Source organism: Mesoplodon bidens (genome assembly GCF_964165515.1).
Source record: "Mesoplodon bidens genome assembly, contig: HAP1_SCAFFOLD_390, whole genome shotgun sequence".
Taxonomy (NCBI): Eukaryota; Metazoa; Chordata; class Mammalia; order Artiodactyla; family Ziphiidae; genus Mesoplodon; species Mesoplodon bidens.
In genome coordinates this window covers 317,941-336,687 of record NW_027671366.1, presented here as the reverse complement: position 1 = coordinate 336,687, position 18,747 = coordinate 317,941, and positions in this window count along the sequence as shown.

Here is an 18,747-nt window from a genome sequence, read left to right as displayed (position 1 = left end):
TCCCTAGAGCCTTCGGAAGAAGCATGGCTCTGCTGACACCTTGATTTCGGACTTCTAGGCTCCAGACCATGAGGGAATACAATTTCTGTCATTTGTGGCATTTTTTTACAGCCACCTTAGAAATTAATATACTTGGTAAAAATTCAACCCAACAGTCATTTTTATTTTGATATATATCACGAAACTAAACCCTAACTAATGCGTTTCCCATTTTGCCTCCATCTCTGATTTTTTTTAAGCTAGCAAGTATTTGTTTCTTGCTTATACCTTCAAAATAAAAGTTATGATTTTGATGACATGATAGCTAAAATCTTTACTCATTATTCTGGTCCATATACATTTATTCATGACATCAAAATTCATTTATTGAGCATCTAATATATATTTTATTCTAAATCTCATCTTTGATTTCTCTAGTAGTCCAAACCTTCTCATTTGTGATAGAGTTTCAAAAATCACTTGGCTAGGGCCTCCCTGGTGGCGCAGTGGTTGAGAGTCCGCCTGCCGATGCAGGGGATACGGGTTCGTGCCCCGGTCTGGGAGGATCCCATATGCCGCGGAGCGGCTGGGCCCGTGAGCCATGGCCGCTGAGCCTGCGCATCCGGAGCCTGTGCCCCGCAACGGGAGAGGCCACAACAGTGAGAGGCCCGCGTACCGCAAAAAAAAAAAAAAAAAAAAATCACTTGGCTAAATGGATAATTTATTGAGTGTCCAAAGTATTTTCTTGAGTTAATAATTTTCAAAAATTGTATTACTCCACTTCAGAAGAGAATGACAGGGCTTTTCAAGAAATTATCATTTATTATATAGAAAAGATTCCAAGTATTCTTCTGGATCACCTGCCGGTTCAGTTTCTAGTTGCAAAAAGGCACCACATGACATACTTAGCCACAGTCTTGGATGATTGCTGTTGGCATCAGGAAATTTCTGCTCACTAGGACCTATGGACCTGTGATTATTGCTACTACTTATCAACACCATCCTCTTAGAAAATTATCACCTTAGAAATATTTCGACTATCATGAATACTACTGTACAAGTACTAATTCTGCGAGTATTGATTGCTGTAAAAATGTAGCAAATGATCTGGAAATGATCTACCAGTCACAATCTGGACAATCACAAATCTAATTACAGAGTGCAACATTGAAAATATACTAGAGGAAAGGTATGGAACCCTGCAGAACACATTACTAACGTGTATAACTTTGTTGTAGGAGATGGGGATGCTATTTGTATTTTACATATATATATATATATATATAGTCTATATTTTCAGACTTATTACAATGAACATGTGGTTCTTTTGCCATTTAAAACATAGATTTAAGAAATTGGAAAAGTTCTTTTTCAAAGAGAAGTTGTTCTTTTTAATCCTATGATTGCAGGCAAGTTTTCTATATTAAAGTCTTGAGAATTGCTTTTCTTCAGGAAATCTGTCTTTGCCTTCAACTGATGGGATGAATCCCACCCAGGCTATGGAGGATAAACTGCTTTACTCAAAGTCTCCTGATTTAGATGTTAAACACATCTTTAAGTAGACACTCACAGCAAGATCTAGATTATTGTTTGACTAAACAGTTGAGCACTATATCCTAGAAGGCTGACATATACAATTAACTGTCATGTTGAATTTCTAATCAGGAGAGTGGCAAGATGAGTCCTGTGTTTCAGAAGATATCTTTGGAGAATGGAAGGACATCGGAAAGAGAGCACGGATGAAGGTGGACATGTCACTAGGAGGAGGATGAATGAATAAAGATCAGAGATGATAGAGATAAACTGGGTTGTTCTTGTTTTGGTGGAGAGGACTATGTGGATGGTTTGAAGGATGAAAAGCAGTAAGATTAACAAGGGTTGGTAAATGATTGTATATTGGATGTAGGGGAAAAAAAGGAAGACATAAAACTCTACCATCCTCCCATAATTAATTGGATTTTAAAATAGAAGCTTTACCATTCTTTCACTTTAAAGCAAAGACAACCTATTGCTAATTCCCACTTATAATTATCTCCCAGAACTCTTAATCTGCAGTATTCATCCTCTTCTGAATAACATTCTTCTGAAGACTATTTTAGTTAATTTATTTCTCTTGGTTGTTATTTTTTTTATAACCAGGCTTCAGTTACTTGTGAGGTAAAATTTAAAATTGGCAGTGAGTTCCAGACGAGTTATACAGGGCTTTGTAGCTCTGAAAGCCTTTCACATATATAAAACAGTAAAATATTCCTTTGTTACGAGGATATGACCCAGTTAAGTTTTACAAGTGATGCTTAGTGTAAGAAAAGTATAATACTCCAACATATTCCAAACAGGACAGGTAACTTTGGTAACATAGACAATGTAATAACTTGACAAGAAATAAGGGAAAAGTGATGAAAAGGACAGCTCGCTTTTTGTAAATAATTTCTTTTTCTCTAAAGAAAAATTAAAATAATACTTCTGACATGTCATTTTCTTGTTCTTATTACCAATCTCTTTAATAATTACTAAAAGAGAATTTTCATTCCCTGTCAGGCAAAATATAATTTAGCATCAGAATGATTCCACCTCCTCAGCATCATTAGGCTACTTGATAGAGGATGTGATTAATGCCTGTGTAGAATCATTAACTGCAGGAGGCCTATTCCAAACAGTAGGAACAGAATCCTGTTCACTCGTAGATAGAACTGTGATAATGTGCTTTTCATCTAGGAGTGGTGTGTGGATACTTAGAAATATGATTTCACTTGATCTAGAATAATATGGGATAACTCTCTGAGTTCAAAATGCTATTAGGTCAGCTAATACTGCAACCTGTAGTCACCTTATAGGAAATATATATTTGTCAATAATATTACTTATTAAAACAATTATGATGAATGAAGCAAAAATTTAAAAAATATATATATAAAGCTAACTTCTTGAATGTAACTATGGTTATGGTAAAGAAGTGTTTTCACAATTTATTCATGTTTCCAGACCAGAGAATTATAGTTTTGTTTTAAAAACTGTAACCATGCTAAAATTGTAGGAATAATACATCTTACATCTATTTAATATTAAACGGAGGTAAAGATATCTCTAAGAAGGTTAAAAATGAAGATTTAACCTATTCATAAAGACATATCAGGAGGTGAACAATTCAGTTCAGATAGTCGGTTCTTTTCTTTTACAAATATTCTAAGAATTGACATGAAACTTCTTTAGACATCTAAATAATTTATTTAAGAACATTTCCTATTTGGTGTTCAGTATGGCGAAAAGACTGCAATTTTAAAACTGTAAGGTAAATGAACCCTGTGAATTGAATCCTGATAAACTAGTGTGGTTCTTCATCATACACTCCTAAATAGGAAAGCACAATATTTAAGGCTTAGGATTATTACTCAGGTTTAAATAAGCAATTACTGTCCACTCGGTTAGTCAAAGTCATTTAAAATCAAATAACACAATGGCAAATAGGAGTCTGTTGTAGGCAAAAATTGTTTTATCGTACAAAAACATTTGACATATATATTTAATATTACAGTGAGCTTGTGGAATGGCTGTTTTAATTCCCATTTTATGACGGAGTAAAATTTGACAGGTAAGGCATCCCAATTAATATTACACAGCTCAGTGTGAAGACAAAGAAAACCTAAATCCAGGGTATTTTTTTCCAAATTTCATTTACTTCATATTAAGAAGAAATTTCAGTAAGGTTGACTTTACATCAACAAATACTCGAGGCATTTTTAGACCAAATTGTACTTGCAGGAGAAGAGATAGGACAGAGTCAGTGGCTTCCAACAGGGGAGACAGAGAGTTCAGTGAAAAATAAAATGTAAAAGTTACCATTAACAGGGAAAAAAGAAAAAAATGTGAGAACTAGCTATAGAAATACTCTGATTGCTTGTGACTTTTGAAGTTAGACTTTAATTCAATAATTACAGGCTCATTTGAACAATTCTAATATTTAATATCCTATTTTAAATAAAATTTGTGATATTAAATAACTCCATTCTTTGATAAGCATCTGAAATTACTCTATAGGGACTGATTTGCTAATATGGATGTTAGTATCATCAGAGTTTGATATATTTTGCGTTTCACCATCTTGTCCTTTCTGTTTTCCAGAATTTCCACTCTTCACCAGAATGGCTATGGTTACTGAAAAGTATTTTCAGGCAATTTATAAAAATCTTGTGAAGGGCTTCCCTGGTGGCGCAGTGGTTGGGAGTCCGCCTGCCGATGCAGGGGACACGGGTTCGTGCCCCGGTCTGGGAAGATCCCACATGCCGCGGAGCGGCTGGGCCCGTGAGCCATGGCTGCTGAGCCTGCGCATCCGGAGCCTGTGCTCTGCAAGGGGAGAGGCCACAACAGTGAGAGGCCCGCCTACCGCAAAAAAAAAAAAAAAAAAAAAATCTTGTGAAGAGTTTTTAGGTGTTATATTTGGAGAAATGATTTTCACATAGTCATAATGGTAGTAAAATCCCTGTTCATTGAACTGGTTCTACAGAAATTCTTTGATATTACTTTTCTAAAACTGTCACACTTTGGGGAGAAAACTGGGAATTGCTGTTACATCTGATTATTTGGAGACTAGATGTTGCTGTTAATACTGTGTTGCCAGAGTGAAATATCTATTCTCTCTCTCCATAATTAGCTTTAAAAATGTTAGATATTTGGATATAATATCTAGGGCAGGGCATCTGATAACGTGAGCCTAAGTTCGGTGCAACTGTCTACCTCCAGGTGGGTGCTAAGAAATTAAGTATCTGAAATGTTTGTCTCTCAACAAGCCCTGGATAGTGGGACATTTTCATGCATCTAAGTAGTAGTTCCTGTGATGGGCGTCTACAAAATTATCAGTTTTCTCTTGCTACACAGGAATAATAAGGTTTTGTTCATTTAAATGCCCAATTAAAAATTATACAAAGTAAGACCAAACTCTGTTCCAAAACAAGAATTTGTGTTTTTTTTAATTAGAAGATAAATATGTTGATTATAGAAAGTTTGAGAAATGCAGAAAATTATTTTAAAATGCAGAAATAAAAGGTACCAGATATTCAGGTTGATGTAATCTAATCACATGGGCTCTTTAAAAGCAAGGAGTTTCCTTTGGCTGGTAACAGAAGGAGAAATCAAAGAGATTGGAAGTGTGAGAAAATTTTGGCATGAGAGGATATTCCATTGTCAGCTTTTCAGATGCAAGAGGTAAGATGGGAAGGACCTGAGCGCTGGTCCTATGAGCAGAGAGGAACCCTCAGCCAACAGCCTGCAGCAGAATGAGGACCTCAGGCTGTAGGAAACGAACAGCAAGGAATCAGATTTTGTTAAAAACCCAACTGAATTTGGAATCAGATACCTGCCCCCAACCCACAGATCCTCCACATAAGATGCTGGCCTGGTTCACACCTTCATTGTGGCCTTTTGAATCCCATAGAAAAGAAAACAGTTAAGTCCACCTAGACTTCTGACCTGTGGAGCATCAGATATTGAATAGGTGTTGTTATAAGCTGTTAAATTGGTGGTAATTTGTTATAGAGAAATAAATAGGAAATTAGCACAGGAGACCTCCTCTATTCAATGGTTCTCAAACTTTAACATCTCAGAATCACCTGTCTAACTTGTTAAAATACAGATTGCTGGGGCTTCCCTGGTGGCGCAGTGGTTGAGAGTACGTCTGCCGATGCAGGGGACACGGGTTCGTGCCCCGGTCTGGGAGGATCCCACATGCCGCTGAGCGGCTGGGCCTGTGAGCCATGGCTGCTGAGCCTGCGCGTCCGGAGCCTGTGCTCCGCAACAGGAGAGGCCACAGCAGTGTGAGACCCGCGTACCGCAAAAAAACAAACAAACAAACCAACAAAAAACAGATTGCTGGGTTCTGTATCCTGAGTCTCTAATTCCATAGGTTTGAGGCAGGACCTGAGAAATTCCCTTTCCATTAAGTTCCCAGTGATGTTGATGCTGCTTATCTGGGGACCACATTTCGAGAACTATTGCTTTACTATAATACTCTTTGCCTCAGTTCACACCTCTCGGAAACTCCTTCCTAAGGAAAGAAAAATAACTTACCTGGTTGCAGAAACTGGTAGAAGGAATTGACCTTTCTAAAGCCGTTCTCTGCTCTCAGTCCTGTGGCTCTGCCAGCCTGCAGACTGGGAACATTCTGGTCTGCTCATGGCCTTGAAGTCGGCTGTTTGCCGTTGTGAGAAGTGGTCGGTGATTTCCCAGGACTGCCAGTGACTCCGTGAGCAAGTCTAATTCTGAGAGAATGATGCGGAAGCCCGTTGGGACTCCTTATCTTCACCACATCCTCCAATCCTGTTTTTGAGTAATAACACTGATATTTAGTTTACTACTGTGTTTATCTCAGTGTGTTTGGGCTTCGGTAAGCCTATATGATATTATTTTTTGGCCCCATGAAATCTCAACAAACTATAGAATAACTGGAACTCATTTTAGCAGCCTGCAGCTCACTTCAGTTGCCAAGAACTACTCTTTCCCTAGTCAGAAGAGAGAGAACTTTTCGGCCAGTAGTCAGTTTGGAAGACAAGCAACTTTGTGAGGCAAACTCGGTAAAGCTGTGGATTTTATCAGCTGCCTCTAAACAGGCCAAGCTAATTCACTGCTTTATACCACAACCAATCAATCACACTTATTCAAAGGTCAAACCAACCTTACATATTCATAGCAAAATTAAGGCCCTAGAATCTTCTATTGTAAATCTGATAACCATCTGAAGGAAAACTCATTATATGGGGTATAAAAGACCCAACATTTATTTCCCCAGCCTTCTGTCCAGCAACACCATCTTTCCTCCTAGAGAGATGGAAACAAAGTGAAACTTACATATACTGAATATTCACAATATATGGCTCTGATGTTTATTATCAGGACATTTATTTCTATTTCCATTTTACAATGAGGATCAGAAAGTGAAATAAGTTTCCTAACATCATACATCCTGAAGTGGGGTGACCTGGGGCTCAAACATATGGTATGTTTGATTCCAAAGCTCATGCTATTTCTACTCTGCCACTTTACCGATAAAGAATGCTGTTTTAAAGCAATGTAGGTTATTGTGGTGGGAAAAAATGGACTTCCTAGATATACTCCTCTAGCTGAGGCCAAGTTAAAAGAAAAAGGACAATTTTACATAAAATGCTTACCAGATGTTTTTGAAAAAACATATTTCAAATATTTTAATGATGCACGTTTATAAATCACACTGTAAGTCTCATATCCTCTGTCTTTAAATAGATTCCTATAGGAAAAATTACTAAGAATGATTTGTCATGTCATACATTATTTAATGACAGTTCATGTTATTTTTTTATTACAAAGACATTTAAAATGTGGAAATAAAAAACGATGGAAAAGGTAATATAAATCCACTATTAATATCATATGGGCAAAAATAATGATATTTATTGTAACCTAACACTTCCTAACTGTCAAGCTGATTTTCCAGTTCTTTTGGCTATTTCCATCATAGATTTCCTGTGTCACATTTGAGAAAATTAATATAATAGTATAATAGGATTCATAAAGTCTGTTTCTGGCTCCAGAAACACACTGCATACATTTTCTAGTTGTCTGACTCCAGGAAAGTAATCCATTTTATATTTCTTTGCTCAATATGAAGTGGAAAATAGTACTTGCCCACATGAAAAGTTTGTTGTGAGAATCAAATTTATTGATTGAATAGTATATCAGTCAGATGATTATTTAATTAAAAAAATTATTTGATGTCAACCATGGGCCAGGCATTGTGCTGGTCACAGGCGCTACAAAGAGAGATATGATCATCATTCTTAAGTGAGACACAAATACGCACAGATACACAAGTCTTACTTTGGGATATGCACAGACTATTATGAGAGTCAATAAAGACCATCTCGCCCAGCCTGGGGATGTTAAGTAAAGTTTTCTGGAGTAACTCTTGAATTAAATTTTGATTATTGAATAAAACTTAAGGAGGGAAAAATCCAAAGAAAAAACATAGCAAGATATATGGGAAACTTATAAGCATTTTACTGTTGTATCATGAAATGTGAGAAAGGAAACAGTGTTCAGTGTGGCACAAACAATAGGAATAACTTGAAATTATTCTTACAATACCTACCAAAGCTTTTAAAGTTACACTTTTAACCCAATATATTATCGTAGACAAAACTAGGAAATAATCAGAACTGTGGACAAAGATAGGTGCAAAGGTTTTTATATAAAAATTGTAATAAAATTTGGACAGATGCACTTAGAGTACAGGACACTAGTATTATGGTGATAATGAAATCTTTTCAAAGAATGTTTAGTGAATTGGAAAGTGCTCACAATCATTATATTATTATATCATATATACTATATATTATAATAACATTATATATTAATTATATTATTATAATGTTAATACTAAGACGTAGACATCAGATTATCTACATGTAAGAGGATGCCAATTTTTAATTTTATATATATATGCTTATTTATGGGTAGTGAAATTCTCATAAAGGGATGCATCTAAATGTTCACTGTTTTGCCTGGCAGAATAAATTTTTATGAGTAAGCAAAATACTAACATATGCTGGGCATCTATACAGATGTGTTTTACGTCTAGTACATGAGATTGCAGATATTTAAATTTTCTTCTGGTTTCCTGTCAAAACTTCTATATTTATAAGAAAATTTCAGAGTTAAAAATCAAGAATAAAAGTATCATTAAAGAAAAATTAGATTAATGGATATAACGTGAGTAAGACTGCCTGAATATAAGCTATGAGTACAAATAAGAAATAGCTGATTAGTTTGGGGGACTTAATTTAAGTCTAATGAGTTTAAAAACGTCTAGATTATTAGGTTAATACTATGGCAACACAAAAGTGATGCAAACGGGCTTCCCTGGTGGCGCAGTGGTTGAGAATCTGCCTGCTAATGCAGGGGACACGGGTTCGAGCCCTGGTCTGGGAGGATCCCACATGCCGCGGAGCAACTAGGCCCGTGAGCCACAACTACTGAGCCTGCGCATCTGGAACCTGTGCTCCGCAACAAGAGAGGCTGAGATAGTGAGAGGCCCATGCACCGCGATGAAGAGTGGCCCCCGTTTGCCACAACTAGAGAAAGCCCTCACACAGAAACGGAGACCCAACACAGCGAAAATAAATTAATTAATTAATAAACTCCTACGCCCAACATCTTTTGTAAAAAAAAAAAAAAGTGATGTAAACTAGGAGTGCCTATCGTGTATTGTAGTAAACCCTTACTTAATGCAACCCTAAATATTTAGGCATTTCATATAAAAATAAGAAATTGCTATTCTAAACTTTGCACATATTAAAATACTAAATTTAGGGTAGAGATAAATGAGTGAAATAAAATTCTTTTCAGGCCATTACTCAAAGACACAGTGACTGGTCAAATCGCTCAAAGCATGTTTATTCAATGAAAAAATGAATGAATAAATGAATGAATGATTGACTTGGGGAACATAGTCTTTTGCTAACGATTACAGTGGTATAATAATTTAGGACTTGATTTAAAAGTTATTTGCGTTTACCAATTATTGTCTTCTCGTAACTAGTTGATATCCATGATCAATCAGCTTGGCTAAATTTAGCTCATGGCAAGCATAAAATCATTTGTAGTTATCAATATCAAGTCCATTCCAGTTTTATCTATTAGCATCAAAGCCATAATACCCATCACAAACAAAACAAAACAAAACAAAAACAAATAGAAAATTTGAGATGGAAAGAAAAAGCAAAAACAAAAAAAAATCAAAACTGAAGTAAAAAAAGAAATACTAAACTAATGTAACACTGTTATCCAATTAGCTGACTCTATATTTTAATACTTACAGCATATAGCATCAATTATAGAAAATATATAAGGTATAGGACACTAGCTGATAGTTAAAGTTTAGTGTTTTAAACAGTAAGGGAAATTGCTGTAATGGTGTAAAGTTTGTGCACTAGTGGACTAAATAAAAAATTATTCAGGAACAGCCAAGCTTAGGACCTTATTGAATTGAACAGATCTGGGATTTGCTACAGTTTTCAAACTATAATATTCACTTCCATAAAAGAAAAGCTGTTTTCACATGGAAAATCAAGAGAGGCTCCAAGGAAAAGTCGTGTGTATCACAGACAGTTTTTGATAAATATTGGCTCTTCTCTCCTGTCATCCCTATCACCATGTCCACAGGTTTACAGTCAAAAATATAATTTCAGGCAAAGAAGGAAAACATGGCTATGATGACCCACTAATCCTCTAGAAGTACAACTTCTCAAACTATTTTGAGGCTGTTTCCTACACAGGCTGGAAAAGTCACAGTGAGAGAGTGAGACAACCATAAAAGTCAGAGGAGGGAAGAAAATATGATGTAAATCACTTTAGAAAACCCCGAGACCAACGGTGACAAACTCTGACCAACATGATCTTAAAAATAGAAGCTGACGATAATAAACTGGGACGTGTTGCTAATGCAGTCAAGAACAAAACCAAAGAGAATGAATGAGAGGATTTCAAGAGCCAGGAATTTTTACTTCCATTTTCTACTCTCAAGTGGGGAATAGCAGGTCTATTTGCAAAATGTGTGATGCCCATAAATTTCAAAAGAACTACTTTTGACCCATTTTCAATACCTAGAAAAGCATTAACTTATGTTTTTTTTTAATGACACTTCTAGAAAAACAGAAAACATCGAGATTTGTTGTTCTGTTTTAAATTCTGCTTAAAATAAACTTTAAGCAGTTTGCTATTACATTGTAAGTTAGTTAATTTCGTTATTTTGCTATTTTCCTTTCACTAGATGAATTTCTATAATCTCTGGATTTTCTTTTTCCTACTAATAACTCAATTTGCAATCATTAACTGGCTATGTATTTTCTTTTTTCTTTTTCTTTTTTATTTTTACCATCTTTATTGGAGTATAATTGCTTTACAATGGTGAGTTAGTTTCTGCTTTATAACAAAGTGAATCAGTTATACATATACTCATATCCCCATATCCCTTCCCTCTGGCGTCTCCCTCCCTCCCACCCTCCCTATCCCACCCCTCTAGGTGGTCACAAAGCACCAAGCTGATCTCCCTGTGCTATGCAGCTGCTTCCTACTAGCTATCTATTTTACATTTGGTAGTGTATATATGTCCATGCCGCTCTCTCATGTTGTCCCAGCTTACCCTTCCCCCTCCCCGTGTCCTCAAGTCCATTCTCTAGTAGGTCTGTGTCTTTATTCCCGTCTTGCCCCTAGGTTCTTCATGACCAGTTTTTTTGTTTGTTTGTTTTTTAGATTCTATATATATGTGTTAGCATACGATATTTGTTTTTCTCTTTCTGACTTACTTCACTCTGTATGACAGACTCTAGGTCCATCCACCTCATTGCAAATAACTCAATTTCATTTCTTCTTACAGCTGAGTAATATTCCATTGTATATATGTGCCACATCTTTATCCATTCATCTGTTGATGGACACTAGGTGGTATTTTCTTTTTTAAAAAAATCATGAAAATCTGTGATACTTGGAGATGGCAGTGCTCAAACTCCATGGGTAATAATTCTGTTTTTATTGTTTGGATTCTACAGTAACTGGTCTATTTAAATTATTACAATTTATTATAAAAGTGTGGTTTCATCAAAAGCTATGCAGAAACATTCTGGTATATTTTTATAATTTACCTTACATGGACTTTAATTCAAGGAGGATCATGATTTATTAAAGACAGGTCAACAACACAGTACTACATCTTCAGGGCTATAGAATTATGAATCTGAGAACTGCTGTGTGTATCACTAAAAATTATTTTAGAGAGAGTTCTAAGAGGTTAATGATGTTTCTCCCTTTCTATCCTCACTTCTGAATGGATTCTGTTGATCTTAAGTTTTATACTAGTTGCAAACATGGGATGTTTTAAAAGCTCAAAGGATAAGGTATATAATTCTACAGTGAGCTGTAAAAATGTAGGAGAGAAGGATTTGGCAGTGAAGACGTTTAACCTTGTCTTGAGACGAGTCTTGAGAAATAAGGAGGGATTCTCTGGAGGGACATTCATTTTATGATACAACTATTAGACATATAGCGAACGTAGAGCCCTACAAAGGAGAGGACAATTCTGGCGCATTTGTAGCTTACAGTCTATAGTAAAGATAGGAATCCCTGGCCAAGGGAAGAGCATAATTAAAGGCACAAGTTGTGAAATAACTTGGGGTGTTCAGAGTGAAATATTATTTATAAGACTGGAATAGCGTATATGTGGGTGAGGGAAGCAAAAGGAAGAATAGAAGCATATCAGAACTGTACTATGTGATCATTCTACACATATAGTGAAACCATCTTTAAAAATTCTAAATTACTATGGAACTTATGAGTACCTAAGTGTAGATAGTAACCATATGCAGTTTTGCCATGTGACACGTCTTGTACTTTATCTTGCCTTAGTATTTATATTTCCTATGGGTATGAAACATTCAGAAAATATTTGACAAAAGAATATTATTTATGGCTTTCTAAATTATCTCCCTGGTCATTGAGGAGATAAATCAATCATAAGCAAGATTTTCCTAAATGCAAATGATTACATAATTGAGTGTTTAAGAATTGAAAATCTCCTAAGTTTACTGTTTAGTTTTTTTTCCAGTAATTTTCTATGTTCAAAATAATTGATAGCATTTATCAAGTCTTTCTATGTGAGAAAGCACTGAGCAAGGGACTTTACATCTAACATGAATGCCTACAACAATATTACAAAGTAGTATTCTCAATACTATTTTAGAGAGGAAAAACCTGTGTCCCAAAGAAAGTAAATACTTTTCCTAGTGCCACATAAATAAGTAGAGAAACTAAAAATCAAACTCTAAAAATCAAATTTCAGTCTGAAATTCACACACCTCCCCACCCCCACCCCCGACTCTCTCACATTTGTTTTATTCCATCACACTGTCTTTTATGCTTACTTAGATGACCTATATTTTTTGAAAGTTAAATGATTTAGAGTTCCTTATTTTTCTTGAAGTGACTTTAGCAATTATTATGTTTTGGGCTTTGGGCAAATTATTTATAAGTATATAAAGCTTTATATCCTTGTCAGTAGTATCATAAAGAAAGGTAATTATTTTATTTCTCTCTGAATCTCTCTTATCCAAGCTTCTGAACTATATTTGTACAGGAAACATGTGAAGCATTCATGCTGATCCTCATAGTTCCTAACTAACTGGTTATTTCATTTGGAATTACTCAGAACTTTGTATCTGAGCTTGAAAACAGACCAAAAAACTTGCCTATTGCAATTTGACCAATTATGCTTCAAAGTTATTCTCTAATATACACTAAAAACTTTTGATTTATTGATCAAAACATTCTTTTTTTTGCCTTTTTATACTGCTTTTAGTTGTTTGGGATTTCAGTTTTATTCTAATAATATTCTCTAATTCTGAAATCTGAAATGAAATGGTATGCTTAAAATATTTTATAAAAAATATTCTTTAACTTTTTGTTACCTCCTTTCCCACACACTTTTTTCAAAACTACTTTAACCACCATGCATATCAAAAATCTTCTGTCCCAGGGATCTCCCAACACAATTCTAAATAATCCTTGAATTATGAGTGACAAAGGGGTCTCTGTCTGAACTTGATCATGACATGTACAAAGTGTTTCATGGATACTGTAGTTAGGAGTCAGTACTATGTATAGGTTAGATCCCAAGTCACGCCTCATGACCTGTTCAGTATTTTCATTCTTCTGAACCTATTCACTATTGAGTATCAAGGAGCCTTACTTACCTTTCTTTTTGTTAGAATACTAAGGACCATGAAAAATTGCATATCCTTTATCTATGACATTTTCTTGAATAAGATAATATGATTTCAAACAAAATGAAATGAGTATCTTTAGATTTTTGTATCAATATTTTTCCTTTACTTCTGAGCATAAAAGAAAATGTGAAATTTATTCCAAAGTAATGAGTATAAGAGCACACATTTTATAGAAATTTGTATTTTACTATACAAATCTATAGCAAGCTATACAATTGATATTTATCAGTATCAATTATCAATTTCATATATACTATATATAATCTATATGGATATATTTGCATTTCAGATATATATATATATATACGCATATAAGGATTATTTAATATATTATAATATAATATTTAGCATATTTTCTCTATTTATATGCCATATAGTATAATAACCCACTGTTAATTATAGTTAAACTCCCCAACAGCATCCTATTTGTATATGTATCCATACTCAACAAATCTGCAATAGGGCAATTAGTATAAGTCTATCAAGACAATTCAACTCCGTGATTCCCTGCATATTTAAAGGCAGTGAAGTATAAAGAATGAATGGAACATGAATAAACAATATCATCATTTAAGTCTGTGCTGAAAGTTAGGTAGGACTCAAAGGGATGGTTCTCTGTCAAAAATCTTTATGAATACTTACACAAAATATACTTACAGTTCCAATCCTGTAGCTGACAGAAGCTAATTAAGCATGTATTTATTTTAAATTTCAGTAAAATACTAAACAAACTCTTTTAATCCTAGTCATCTTGAAATGCATCAATCATCTAAAAGCAAAGTTTCATGATACATCTACATTATAATCAGGGGTAATCAGAGACACAAAACATGCTTATCAGTGTCTCTGTACCCCATGTATAGCCCTAGGCTTTAAAGAAGAGAACTCCTAAGTCACTGCCATAGAGGAGAGAATACTGAAATAGGAGGATGCACATAAAGGTCTTTATTTCCTATAAATCTCTTGGCCTCAGTTTTATTATATTTAAAATGGACTTACTAAAACATCTGCTGCTGATATAACAAGGTACTTTTAAGATAAAATGAGCTTCTACATATAAAAACTATTTAAAAGCACATAGAGTTGAAGCAGATTTATCCCAGGACTAAAATCAGTTATCATAGTTCAAATTAAAATGGAGAAATCCCCATGGAAGAATATTTCACGAATTGATCTTTAAGAGACATAAAGTACATTTTATTAAGGACAGTTATAGCATTCTCTTAAAATTGATAAGTAGCTGACATTTAATAAACCTTAATTGTCCAAGTGTTCTCTCTTTCTAATTTTATGTTATATGCAGTATGTATTATAGGTATAACACATAATGTATACTCAGATTTACAGGGAAGTAGCAAAGACAATATGTACAGTGTTCCTATTTACACTTTATCAAATTTCCCCAAATGCTATTTTTTTCCATAACCATGGTACCTTTGTCAAAACTCAAGTGGGAACATTGGCCTATTACTCTAAACTACACTGTACACTTTCTTTGGATTTCAGCAGTTTTTCCGCTAAAGCCCTTTTTCTATTCTAGTATCAAATCCAGGATATCACATGGCATTTAGTCACCATGTCTTCTCAGGCTCCTCGATGATGATTTTTAAGTCTTTTCTTGCTCTCCATGACCTTGATGAAGTACCTTTGGGAGCATACTAGTCAAGTGTTTGACTGTCTTTTCCTTGATCAGCACTCCAACCCTTGTACTCAGCCGGGGCCGCTACTCAGCAGGGCAACTCACAGCACGGCAGCTGACTTCCTTCAGAGCAAGCAAGAGAGTAAGAGAGAACACCCAAGGCAGAAGCTACAGTCTTTTTGTAACATAATCTCAGAAGTGACACCCCATCACTTGCACCATATTCTACTCTTTTCTGTTCTGGTCAGTACAACGAACCCATACCATACCAGGTGCCTGGGATCATCAGGGATCAACTTAGAGGCTGCCTGCCACATAAATATGTACATTAAATTAAACACATTCCAAAGAAAACTGATGACTGCTCAAATAATATACACTTAATAAAATATAAGAATGTCTACTAGGTCAAAGAGAGCATGAATTCTGTGACATCATGGATGAAGGCAAACATGTTTTCTTAAAGGCCTCTATAAGTCTAGGTAAATTGGGATATTATGTTCTTAATACCATCAGAGTTTAAATACAACATTGCAATGAATCATTTTGTTATTGCATATGTAAATTTATATATAGTTCCTAAAATTTTTAATTGCTTATGTTACTGCAATATGAAAAAAAACTTGAAAGTTGTTTTATCTTACTTGATGTATCTCTTGCTACCTTTATTTTGTGTTAAATATGATTTAACTCACGATGCCGATTCTTGGGAGCCTGATCATTACGTGTTGGCTGTAGTGAAGTGAATTGTTCCTTTTAAACATCTTGATATTTTCAGATAGTCTTGTAACTGTTAAAGTTCTGAAAATTGGCCATGTCTTGCAATAGTAAAAATCATGAAGAAAACACTTTTTTTTAATCATTATTAGTGATCATCGTCACAAAGTGAAGCTATTTTGTCGTGCTTTGTTCTTTTCAAGATACTTTCCACACTGAAGAAATTCATTTGGCTTCTCAGAATTTTATGAAGTTCTATTATTCTCACTCTTTTCCACATTCACTTTTGATTTAGAATCCAAGTGAAGGAAGGGTTAACTCATAAGCCAAAGTTTTTTCCATCTCAAAGGGCTAATTTGAGGGCTAAGCACATAATTTGACAAAATTGTTTTCTAAAAAATTATTTGGTACCCTGCTGAGAAGAATGATCTCTTCCTGATACAGAAAATCTGACAACGTTGTAGAAGGTCAAAAACTATTTTCACTTTAGAATGTGTAATTCTTAAAGTTATTGTTACTTAGGTTTCACTGAATTTTTAAAGCAATGCAGAATCTTCTTTTCTTCAATATGTACAAAGCATGAATCCCACTCTATTCAATACTCTGTAATGACCTATATGGGAATAGACTAAAAGAGTGGATATATGTATATGTATAACTGATTCACTTTGCTGCACAGTAGAAACTAACACAACATTGTAAATCAACTATACGCCAGTAAAAATTAATTTAAAAAAAGAATCTTACTTGGAACATTTGCTTCCAAAAGAAGAACATGTAGCTACAAATATTCTTCTTTTGATGAACAGAGAATATACCCTGAGACAGTTATTAATCTTGATATTATGACTCCTCTGTTTTGAGATATCAGGAGATCATAATTTTATAAATAAATAAGTTCTCATCACAAGAAAAAAATTTTTGTAACTATATGGGGTGATGAATGTTGCTAAAGTGTTGAGTCACTGATTCTGCCTTCCTGGGTTCTAAGTTTTGAAAATCAGGCATTCTTAAATTTACCCACAATGTGCTTAAAAGTTAAAGCCCTGGCTAGTGGTACAAAGGTACACTTGTGCTCTGTGTTTATATATTCATCAAATTGCCTTGATTAACTTGCCACTGTGAACTGGCAGCTTCTTTTGGAGCCAAACTGGAGACCAGCAGTTGTAATGGCAGGTAGAGAAAGGAAGTAGGAAAAAGGACATTTTTTTCTCTTTCTACTATGACTAAATCGATTTAAACTGGAAAATATATTGGGTATCTTACTCACAATTTGAGCTCTACTTGTTTGAATTTCACTGCTTTATAGTTTAAGTGCCAAATTACCAAAAAGAGATATTTTAATTAACTTAATCCATTCCAGGAAATTATTCATCTCTTGGTTCAAGTACTTCTACAAAGTGGGAGAAATCAACCCAATTTACAGTTGACTAGTGACTAAATTAATGATCTAAGGGAGTAATATGTTATTGATATTATTTCTTATTATTAGTCTGGTTCAAATGCACTAAAGCAATGCTCTTTACGACCTAAATATCCCATAGGTTACTTAAGAACACAAACTTTTCCAATAAGGTATCTCCCACAGGGAATCACTGCTCATTTAAAAAGCAACCGTAAGGATGAAGTAACGTTCTTGTTTGTTGCTGTTGTAAATACTTCTGCCCATTTCCCACTGATAACAGTCTAAAAATTAGCAATTTTTGAAATATTTCTAAATCATTTAGTGTGTGCCTCCTTGCTTTCTTAAATAAAATGTAGAAGCGGCACCCTTTTGATAATTGAGGCTATCATTTTGACCTGATGGTGTTATACTGAAAAACTGTACTTGCCCATTTCCATCCTTGTAGTTATCTCTGATTTTTACAAAACATCCTATTTAAATTTGTTTTTTGTGTTTTCTGCCTTACAAGAAAGCTGTTATTCATGTTTTATAAGTAAAAAAGTAAATAAATTCTGAATAACCATCATGGGGAATCCTCCTTAGAGTCAAGTGTTTAGATTCCGATGCTGAATTTTAAGCAAGTTTCCTCACTCTGTTAGTTGCACTTTAAAATGGTGTAGGAAATTACTGTTTTTTTTCTGCAAAAAGGGGAAATACCAGAAATTATGAGAAACTTATGCTAGGCTACTTTATTTTGGTGGTGGCATCCTTACTTTATCTTGGCATCAGAAGACTAGATGGGTTAGTCAAATCCAGTTTGATAAACTCCTCTGAATCATACTTGTTTGTAATTTTTATATTTACAAGTTTTTCAACAGGGAGTAGTGAATAGGGGGAAAAGTTGTCATCCTTAAATAGGTCCTCTGGGTACCATTTCTCCCCTGAATTGAAATCTGAAAATTATTTGCTAACTCCTGAGTGAACTTTAGAAAAAGTAGAATTCTTGAAGTCTGTGAACTGACATGTTAAAAGCAAGCTCTCATTGGTGGTTGCCAAGGCTTTAATCAGAGAAAATTGACTCAGTTTGAAGTAGTTTGAGTTCAAATAAAAGATGTGCTAAGATTTCAGATATGGTACTTAATTTTGAAACTGTTGTAGCAGATTTAATCTGAAAATCAGTTTAACGACTTGTGAGCATTACCTATGGAGCTGTATCAGGAATGGTTTCA